Here is a 9,292-nt window from a genome sequence, read left to right on the forward strand (position 1 = left end):
CGGTCCCATTGGTTATTTCTAAAACCAAAGTCATCATGAGCATTTCTCTGCATATCAGACATTACAAATGTAGAGCTGTTAGAATCTGTTTAACAGTATGAGTTTCAGTTTCCCTAACCTAATCCAGCTGTTCTTACTTGTTCAGACTTCATTGTCCTGATATCATGCTGGTGTCGGGGGTATTCTATTTCAGAGGCCAAATGTCTGCCTTCTCTTTTGTGCCGGTGAGTCACTAGTGGAAGCTATGGATGTGATCTCTTCCCAACAGTGGTATTTTAAGGCAAGTGCTCTACACTGAGCCACGCCCCAACTCCTAAATAAGAACGCTGAGATACATATGTACTTTCATTATTGTTGTGTTTTATTATTACGAACCAGGGTCTCACATTTGCTTGATAAATCTTCTACCATAGAGCTATATGCCCTGCCCTCTTACGTGACATCTTCAGTTGAAATCTTTCGAAAGCTGATGTTTCAGAGCAAGGGGAGGAGTTACCCATGCTCCCTTTGGCGTCCTTCAGCTCCCACACCAAGAAGCCATGCTATGCTATGCTGCAGAGTGCCGTCTTCTAGGAAATCACTCCCAAACACGAGCACGCGGGCTCTTACAGCTGCCTAGCATTTACAGCTGCTGAGCTCAGCACAAATGAGAGCAGAGGTGGCTCACACCAAAGACAAGTGAGACCCGCAAGCTTGGAAAGGAAGCCACTTTACCAGGAGGCAGTTATCAAAAGATCCAAACATAAGATGGTCATTCAATACTCCAGAGCTCCTTTACCACCGCAAGACTCGGGTGAGGCTCTCCAAGCACAGCAATCAAGAGGCAGAGCAGGCTTTGAGGTGCTGAAATCCACAATTTGTGTTAGCAGTCGCAGGGCTGCCAATGCTACACTGTAGCTTTGTTTCCTATCATTACAGGGAAGAAAACACTGAAGTTTGGTTAAAGCTTAATGGAAATAAAGATACTGATTTTTTTCCTGTCAGCTTCAGAGACCCCCTAAATTCTATCCACAGATGCCCGAAAAGTCTTGAGACCCCCTTATCATTGCACTTAGCCTTTAAAGAATTAAATTATAATCTCAAAAAAATGTTAAGGAAAAATTGTTTTCATTTTCTTTGTAGGGGTGTTTTACCTGCATTCACATCTGTGTATCATATGTCCAGCACCTGTGGAGGCCAGACAGGAGTGTTAGATCCCCTGGGACTGGAGTTTCCAATGGTTGTGAGCCACCATGTTGGAGCTGGAACTTTAGTCTGGTTCCCTAAAAGCAGCCAGTGCCCTTAGTCATTAAGCCATCCACTGTCATCCCCCCACCCCCCACCCCCGCTCGATACCCTGAGAGACAGCCCTCAGCCTTTTAAGAACAGAATCTGAACCCACCAGCCCTCCCTCAGAGGTAGGAGTCCCTCATTTCTGCTCATGCTGTCCACACAAAGACCCAGCTTTATAAACAGCAAACATTGATTTCTTATGTTTTGGAAGGCTGGGAGGCTCATCATCAAAGTACCAACAGACTCAGTGTGTGGTAAGGACCACTTTCTATGGTTGTTCCTTCTCTTCTTTTCATGGTATTGCAGTCATCAACCTACAGTTCCCTTCCCAACATCCCCTTCCCTAACACTGTCACTTCAGGAGATAGGATTCTAACTTTCAGACGCAGTGCCCTAACTCAGAGTTGCTTTGAAGGTGGAGAGGGATTAAGGCTGAGGAGGCAGTGTATTTGTTCTCAAGCAGACAGCATGAACTCCTGAGAATCGCAGTGCGCCTTTGGTCCGACCAAGAATAGCTCTTGGGGCTGGGCTCCTGGTTGTTTATAGTTGGGAGTGAAGAAAAATGGGGGAGGAGATGTAAACAAGCATGATGTGAGAGGCAGCTGCATAGTCTGCAGACCTACCTGGGAGGGTTCCTCTAGGTTCTCTCAGGCTGCTCTGTTTCCTCAGTGATAAACTGGGAATGACACTAGGAAAGCAGGGGTGTTGGGAAGAGTTTAAAACAATCAGGATTTTTTTTTTGTAAATACAGAAGCATGGTTTCTCAAGCCTCTATGTACTCTAAATATCTTGTGGGTCTTGCAAAAGCAGATGGTCCCTCCTCTGCCCGTGATTTTGTTTTCTGTGCTAGATATGACCCCCCCCCCCTCAGGCCTTGTGCATTCTAGGCAAGGGCTGGACCCCTCAAGTGTATATAGGCCTGAGGGCTTTTGAGACAGGGTCTGTGATGGGTTTGTATATGCTTGGCCCATGGAGTGGCACTATTAGTAGGTATAACCCTGTTAGAGTATGTGGGTGTGGGCTTTAAGACCCTCATCCTAGCTGTCTGGAAGTGAGTATTCTGCTAGCAGCCTTCAGATGAAGATGTAGAGCTCTCAGCTCCTCCTACACCATGCCTGTCTGGATGCTGCCATGCTCCTGCCTTGATGATACTGGACTGAACCTCTGAACCTGTAAGCCAGCCCCCGCTAAATGTTTTTATAAGAGTTGCCCTGGTCATGTTGTCTGTTCACAGCAGTAAAACCCTAACTAAGACAGGGTTTCATTATATTCAGGATGGCCTGGATCTTGAGATCCTCCTGCCTCTGCTGGCCAAGTTGCTGGGATTACAGAAATGCTCAACCAAATCCAACTTTGAAGCAGAGTCTCATATAATGGGGTCCAGGTCAGGTCCCATGATTCTGCATTCCCATCCCACAGTGTCCTAGGTGATCCCTGAGCTGCTATAGCAGGGGCCCAAAGTACTCTACACTGTTACTGTCAACATGGTTGCTGTTCCGCCTGGTCCTCTGGCCTTATTGAGTAGGAGGGAGGCAGAACTTTCCGTGAGGCAAGACCACTCCGGTCTTGCAGCCATCTCACTCCTTTTCTGCCTACCACTGCCAGGCCAAGCTGAAGACTGGCTACAGACAAGCCAAGTAATGGTCGGGCCAAGCCAGTCAAGCACAGAGAGCGGGGGCAAAGACTGAATGAGATCATCTGGAAGTAGGGGGAGAGCTAAATAATTGTATGCAGAAAAAAACAGTTTGCAGTTTTCTTTTGTTTGTTTTATTTTGAGACAGAGTCTTGCTATGTAGCCTTGGCTGGTCTGGTCTTCACTTTGGGGCCCCAGCTTCAAACAGATAGATGCTAATCATCCTGTCTCAGTCTCCTGAATACTGGGATTACAGACATGCACTACCGCATCCGGAACTATTTTGTATTTGTAATAGGAATTGTGTCACCTCTTGGCTTTTCAGGTCAGCTGGTTCCCTCCCGCACAGTTCTTCAGTGCAGCCCCTTGCCGGTGGCTCTCGTAGACTCCCCATATGAGTGATTTGCTCCCGATTCTTCTCTTCTTCTGTCTAGGAATGTCACGTTAGTGAGGAGAGAACAATGCAGCCAAGAGTGCAGAACTCTCCAGCAGTGCTGGGCATCAACGGGTGCCACCTCTCAGGGAAGCAGTATGGCGCTTTCAACACCCACCCCCAACCTACCACCAAGTGGTTGAGAGCAAACAGAGTCTAGGTGTGACGGAAGTGTTCAGCTTGCAGATTCCCGTGGCTTGGTTTGGCAAGGAGAATCACATGAAGTTTTCCCAGTGACTGTGCAGGTGGTGGGTAGCCACACCCAGTGCCTTGCGGCCGGAGGCAGACACCAGCTTCCCATGTCGTACATGACGAAGCCCCCATCTGCCAAGGAACTGACTGAGTAACAGCACGAGACTCCTCACCCCAAGGCCGACTGTAATTAGTATCTGCTGTTGGTGAGTTCTTCAGGAGGTTTCTACCACAGCCTCTCCGGGGGACCTAGCCTGGGAGTGGGGGAAGAACTGGCTGGATTGGGGTTGCTGTGTGTCCTTCAGGCTTGGTAATCTCTGCTACTGGGGAGGCTGCCTCGAGGACCAAAACTTCGAGGCCAACGCCTGCATGTGAATCAAGGCCAGCCTGGGAAATTTCCTGAGACTCTGACTAAAAGTTTAAAAAAATTAAAGACAGGACTGGAGGCCCAGTGTGATGGCTCAATGGGTAAGAGCCCTTGCCACCAAACCTAACAGCATGAGGTAGGTCAAATTATTTGCTATTACAAATACAATCACATGAGCTGGAGAGATGGCTCAGTGTAAGAGGAACAGCTGCTCTTCCAGAGGACCCAGGTTCAACTGCCATCATCCACATGGCAGCTCCCAACTGTCTGTAACTCCTGTGCCAGGGGATCTGATGCCCTCATGCAGACAGATACACACGCAGGCAAAACACTAAGGTACATAAAAGTAAATAATTTTAAAAGAACAAGTACTGGGTAGGAGAGAGAGCCAAGCTCTGAAGGCTTGACTTGTACATGTGTGAGGTGGCACCACTGCCTTCTCACATATACAGAGGAACTAAATACATAGAAATAAAATTATTTTAGAGAAAGAGACAGTGAAAGGGCTGAGTGTGCACCTTGGTGACAGAGTGTGCAGCCCGGTGGTACAGTGTGCATCTTGGTGACAGAGTGTGCACCTTGGTGGCAGAGTGTGTAGCCCAGTGGCAGAGTGTGCACCTTGGTGGCAGAGTGTGCACCTTGGTGGCAGAGTGTGCAGCCCAGTGCCACAGTGTGTACCTTGGTGGCACAGTGTGCACCTTGGTGGCAGAGTGTGCAGCCCAGTGGCAGAGTGTGTACCTTGGTGGCACAGTGTGCACCTTGGTGGCAGAGTGTGCACCTTGGTGGCAGAGTGTGCAGCCCGGTGGCAGAATCATGTTTAGCAAAAGAAAAAGTGTGTCTATTTTGTTTTTCTGAGACAGGGTCTCTCTTCTTACCCCTGAACAGCTTGGAACCTACTGTGTAGAGCAAGCTGGCCTTGCACTCAGGAGAACTCCTCCTGTTTCTGCCTCCTAAGTGCTGGAACTATCAGCATGAATCACTAAGGCCCCCACAAAGAGGAAAAATGCTTTTTCTGCCTGCACTCTGGCTAGTTGGGGACCCAACACTCCTCCCCAGGTGGAAGGACAGATCCCCACCCCGAGGGAGAGCGACTGAAGGCAAAGGCATTGTTCTCAGCACAGCCCTGCACGGTTTTCAGTGCTAGCCATTAGCTGGAACTTAGGGTGGTTGGCTTCTGCTGCTCTAAGATAGACTCCAAGCCTGAGAGCATGCACTGGGATTTCAGTTGGGGAGTGTGGTGGCTACAGGAGCCAGGCTAGCTCCCTGGCACACTTGACCACTAGGTCCACTGACTGGTATGTTGTCAGCAGGCTTAGCATACTTGGTAGCTGCTAAGTAGGTTTTCACCCTTCTCCCCTCCCCCACCCTTGCCCACTGCCCAGACCTAGAGTCTGAGTGCACTGATTTCTGCCTTTCAGGCATTTGGGTTTGATCACTGTCAGAACGGCAGAGGAGAAATAAGATTCTTGTGGAGAAACAGCTGGGAGACAAGGGCTTCTGGAGAGGGAGGTGACGTGGGGAAATGGAACCCACTGCAAACATTAGCATGACCACTGTATTGCAACCTTGCTACCTGAGCTCCCTCCACAATCCCCACTTTAGACCAGTTTAGTCCAGACATCAGAAGTTAGTAAAATTTCCCAGCTATTGCAGGGCATGATGATTAAAACCCTATGGTCTCTGCACTCAGGAAAGCCTGAGTTCAAGGCCAGCCTGGGCTATATAGGGAGCTCAAGGTCAATCTAGGCTACACCTGTTCCTGTCTTAAAAACAAAACAAAACAAAACAATACAAAACAGCAAGAATAACAAAAAACTCAAACAGACCACACACCTCAGATATGCAGTCCAAACAAGAACAGCTCTGAGGTTTAGAAGCTTGGGTCTTGGTTAATGTGAAGCCTTTAATAGCCAAGAAGGTGAAAGTAAAGTTGCCTGAGGTTATTTATCTATTTTCCTTTTAGTTTTCTCACCTACAAAATGACAGAATTTCGTTGTAAAAGTTTTCCACCACAAACAACCTGGTTTTTACCTGGAAGGCCATTCTTTCTTGCCCTAAGGATAGTTTCTTAGTTCTGAAATCTCAAGAATCCATTAAATGGTGGCTGAAAGTCAAGGTTCCTATGTCTGACTTGAGAATTGCCCTGCAGTTTCAAGGGCCCCACAAACTATTCCAGGAAGATTCTAGTTAAAGTGCTCTAGTAATAGGACTTTCTCCCAAGAAAAAACATCTCCGGGCTGGAGAGGTAGCTCAGTGGTTAGGAGTATATTTTTTTTTTCTTTTAGTAGCCTCTGCCTAGGGAATGGTGGTGCCCACAGTGGGCAGGATCTTCCCACATTTGTTGGGTTAACAAAGACAATGCCCCACAGACATACCCATTGGCCAAACCATTGTAGAGCATCCCTCATAGTAATCTCTCTCGAGGTAGTTCTAGGTTTTTTCACATTAACATCAGATGTCTCTTTGAAATTCAAAGGCTTGTCATGCAGACATTAGAGTTATTAAAGCTATATGCTTATCTGACATTTCTCATATCTTACTTCTAAAGCTTCTCTTTGAAGGCAGTTGCCAAGATTATTCTTATTGCTTTGCATAATATACATCATTTGTTGACTGACACTAACCTCATAACGCTAACTTGGTAGTAGCCACAGTTTGAAAGTGAAAGACCCCAAGAACTGGGGAAATCCTTACTCAGATCTCGGGATGACGTGACCACCCAATAACTCACGAGAGACTGAACTTGCTGCAATCACATGAGGTTTATTTGGGATAGGCCAGTACTGGGGTCGATCTCGTGACTAGGCTGGCCAGAGGAGTTCGACCTCGAACACAAGAAGTGAGGGGTATTTAAAGAGAAAAACCACAAGCTGGGGGTGGGGAGAGGGTTACCAAGGAAACATAACATAAAAACAGTGGAAAATTTCAGAGGGACCCAACCCAAGGTATTCAGATAGGGAGGGGAACATATTCATTCTAGGAATGTAATCTTCATCTACTGGTCGACGGGATGGAGGGCCTCATAAACCAGTAGACCTTCATTCCTAGTTCAGCCCTCATTGTGGATCAGTTAGGAGGGGCAGGTTTCGAGGTTTTCCATGCCCTTTTAGGTAAAGGTTATGCATTATATATACATTTCTATTAAATGCCCTCATTTTAAATTTTAAGATTCTCCAGCCTTTCATTCCCCACTTCTTCTAGTAGATAGTTCTAATCATAGAACTAAATATCAGTATCATTATATTCTAGATTTTCCTGGCCTTGCAAAGTATAATATTGTTGGTATAACATTAGAATCTGAACAGCACTTATTTTTTCCCTGGTAAAAGCAACTAATTTATTTAGCACGCATGGACCTATAGTTATTTAGTCTTTCTCTGAGCTTACTCACGGATTCTCTAATGCCTCCTGAATGGTTTACATAAAAGCAACATTCTTCTATATTTAAATTAATGGCGGCTCTTAACTCTCTATAAGCCTTATGTTGCAATAATATAGCGGATGTTCCTGTAGCTGCCCCTGCAGTCCCTAAGCACAGTTCCAACATAACTGCCAGGGGAACTCCTTAACTCTCATTTATTGCCAGGCACTACCTTTCTGTTTCTCAGGCTTCCTAGCTTCTCTTCTTTCCTGTCTTATTTCCAGCTCTCTAGCCTCTTATTCTTTTTGACTCTCATACTAGACTCCATCTTCAAAGACTCTCTTTTAAACGTTCTATCTCTTCACTATGCCCTTTTACAGTCTTTCTGCAACTTTCCTTTTTCTTTCTCCGTTTAAAACACTTTTTCAGCCACCTGCACTAGTTTTTCTTAATGACTTATCCTGCATCTCTTCTAACTTTCGTAGTCTTTCAACTCCACCAGAAATCCAGGAATGACTGCATAATAGAGAATATACAGGGAAGCCTAACACAACTTCCAGAAATAATGCCAATTAATAAGAGACTGCTGGACACCTGGACAGCCCTTCAAAACATTGGAGCATCAATCTTCAGCCTTCTGGCCCATGAATGTCTGAGGAACTTTAAGGACTGGCCTACTCTGTCTCGGCAGATATAAGCTGTCCTAGGCCTATGTGTCCTTTTTTGGACAGTATCGTCTGCAGATGAAGAGAGCCACTTTTGCCTAGTGGCTGTCTTGCCACAGCTGGAGCAGTTCAAATGATGCTCAGTTTCTTCTTTGAGTCTGAGAAAGGGGTACTGTCAGTCGCAGACAGGTCTCTAGCCAGGTGAATAAATAATATCAAATGCCATATTCTGTGGATTTCTGATATTTTTGAAAACCAACTATCTATGTAAAGTAATCTGGACTATTGTCTACGAACTACTCTCAGTTCTTTTTCTTGAAATCACCCTAATAATAAACTCAGAGCCATGAATTTGCTAATTTGGCCCTAAACTCACAGGTCTAAACATCTCAGATCTGTCTATAATAGCAGTAAAAAAAGGAACTGGTTCTAAGCCCTGTCTACTAGGGAAATACTGAAACCAGAAATCTCTTAACGGAATATAGAAAACTTTATCTTTTGATCTTGAAGTATGTACAACAGAACTGTATTAGCTACACCTCACAGTCAATAAGAATACCATTGTACACCGAATCTTAACAATAAATTCTCAACTTAAAAGCTCTTACTTATTTCTTGCATACTAGTTTAAGATAGAAATGGTTTATAACAAAAACGTCAACTTTTACCAATCACTACTGCAATTATAGGATACAAAACTCAAAACTAATAATATAAACACCAAAGCAAACTTTCTGAGAATAAGCTGTGTATCTGAAGAAATACTCAAAATACCTGACTAAATTCTAGACACACAATGTTTCTAGTTTAAATTATCTATACACCAATTAAATCACTTTCAGTACAGGGTAAATATTATCAGAAGGTCATTTTACAAAAGATAACACTGATAGGAACATATGAATTTTAACTCAGTAACAAATTATAAGGCTTTCTATAGCTATACAATTAAATCTGGCTATTTCTTTCCTATTTCAAATATAACCATTAACAACCCTCTCTAGCCCCAAAGCCCAGGGAACCGGGTAGACGACTCATCATAACTTCTTCAAGCTGAACGGGGGCGTAGATATAAAAGAGGGGTGGGGAAGGAAAAACAAAATTTATTAGTTTTGTGAAATCTGTGTCTTAACTGGATCAGGCTGAAGTCTAGGACATCAGGAGTTCAGGCAGGCCAGTTTAGCACGCCTGATGATGGGATTTACCAAGGGTATACATTTCTGCAACATACGAATCTCAAAACAAATTCAGTAAATGCTTCAAGCATCTTTTTACAAAAACAAAACTTTTAGATCTGTCTGGGGGGGTATTTGGGTTCTCAGTGCCTTAAAATCTCCAAGTAAGAAAATTTCCATTTTTGATATAAAGG

General features: G+C 44.8%; 1 long non-coding RNA gene across 2 annotated transcripts in view; it reads left to right on the forward strand.

Annotated features, from left to right (window-relative positions):
• Positions 1-9,292, forward strand: part of LOC116082054 — a 20,946-nt gene that overhangs the window by 10,456 nt on the left and 1,198 nt on the right. For both annotated transcript variants that reach the window (XR_004115146.1, XR_004115145.1), the window contains exon 3: positions 3,340-4,033. This is a non-coding gene — a long non-coding RNA (uncharacterized LOC116082054). The remainder of the gene's footprint in view (positions 1-3,339; positions 4,034-9,292) is intronic.

The sequence above is a fragment of the Mastomys coucha genome, unplaced genomic scaffold, assembly GCF_008632895.1.
Source record: "Mastomys coucha isolate ucsf_1 unplaced genomic scaffold, UCSF_Mcou_1 pScaffold7, whole genome shotgun sequence".
Classification (NCBI taxonomy): Eukaryota; Metazoa; Chordata; class Mammalia; order Rodentia; family Muridae; genus Mastomys; species Mastomys coucha.